The sequence below is a fragment of the Penaeus monodon genome, chromosome 28, assembly GCF_015228065.2.
Source record: "Penaeus monodon isolate SGIC_2016 chromosome 28, NSTDA_Pmon_1, whole genome shotgun sequence".
Taxonomy (NCBI): domain Eukaryota; kingdom Metazoa; phylum Arthropoda; class Malacostraca; order Decapoda; family Penaeidae; genus Penaeus; species Penaeus monodon.
Genome location: NC_051413.1, coordinates 35,222,877 through 35,224,454, shown reverse-complemented (window position 1 = coordinate 35,224,454; position 1,578 = coordinate 35,222,877). Strand labels below are relative to the sequence as shown.

General features: G+C 44.4%; 1 protein-coding gene across 2 annotated transcripts in view; it reads right to left on the bottom strand.

Annotated features, from left to right (window-relative positions):
• Positions 1 to 1,578, bottom strand: part of LOC119591558 (GRB10-interacting GYF protein 2-like) — a gene marked incomplete at its 3' end in the record, with an annotated part of 22,256 nt that overhangs the window by 4,891 nt on the left and 15,787 nt on the right.

Sequence of the window (1,578 nt, the reverse complement as noted above, 5' to 3'; positions counted from 1 at the left end):
AACATGCTGTTCTCAATTAAAGGGGACCATCCCACAGGGTAGGGGTAGGGGCTGAGTTAATGTAAATTGTGTTATTTCCCATAACAGTCTTGTGGTGTGTAAATCAGCCCAAAAGACTGGTGTGGTGTACAAACAGTCAAGAAGTGATTATCCTTTGTATAATTCTGGCTGCTTTACCAAACAGATCACACATCATCCCTGGAAACACAAATAAACTCAAGACTATTTAAAACACTACTATTAGAACCAATTCCAACATGGTAATGTACCAGATGTCAGGTGTCAGCATATGCTAATGGCAATGATTTGGCCCAGATGTTAGGGATGTGGGCACGTACCGACGGCAATGTTTTGGCCGCCCATATTCCTGGAAGTGTTGGCAATTGCTGACTGTTGGTATTCCCCATTTCTTTGAATGTATATCTACTTGGCCAGATTTTTCTTGCAAAGGCTGAAGGAGAGGGTAGAGGTTTTCTGTGGGGGTTAGAGTGGGAGGGCAGTTGCAGGTGGGTAGAGGGAAGCAGTCCAGGGCAGATGGTGGAGGAGCGAATGTAGTATAAGTGTTGAGGGGAATATAGGGGGGTGGCTGTGAAGGAAGGCTAGCAGTCCAGGGTAGAGGGCTGGAGAAGGAAGGTAGTACAAGGTGCCACACGACTGATCAATATGGGTTGTGTAGGCTGACATGATTCAACAATAGCTAAATGGCATAGACCGATCTGATTAGGAATTAGTTGTGAGACTTGAGTTAACCTAATTGAGTCTATAAAGAGGATGGCACAAGTTTTTTAAGCCAATCAGCCCTCCAATTCATAATTTCCAGCTAGCTCTTCACAAAACATTCTAAATCCTCAAGGTATTCATCTGTTGTATATTCATTTTAATATGTTGACCCACATGATCCCCTGCCATGAACCTCTGTAGGGAGCCCAAGCAGCATGAGGGATGCCCCAGAACATCCTCTTTACCTTTTCAAGACCATGGCGGGTTGAAAGGGGAAGAATGAGGACTATCACCCCTCGAACAGCCAGACCTCAGGGACTCAGAAAAGGACTTCAAGGAAGAAATTGAAGATCAACTCCAATGACCTGCTATCCTCCGTCGCTTGAAGATTTTCAGAGGAATGCCCTAAGGATACCGAGCTTTGGCAGAATATCCCTTAACAGTGGTAGACTATCAGAGCACAGCAACTGGTATGTTAACATTGTCCTGAATGGACAATAAACAAGTAAATATAATATAGGTAAGCTGTTACACAACCACCGAGGGGAGGTCTGTAACCAAGCATCGTCACTAATTATAGATTATATTAAAGGCAAGGGGATTATGGACCTTTCAGACCAGCTTACAAAGACATACCCATTACTGAGAAAGTCCAACAAGTGGTATTATAAGGTCTTTTACAACCTTTTTGATATGGCAACTCTCAACACTTGCATGATGCAGCTTGACTTCCATCTTAACACCAATTCCCAGTGCAGACGCAGCACCACAGGAGCCAAGTAAATGCATCCACATCACCTTCCCGCAGCTGTCAGCAATGCTCTCTACCTGAGAGCCACACACTTGCCCTCAAGACTG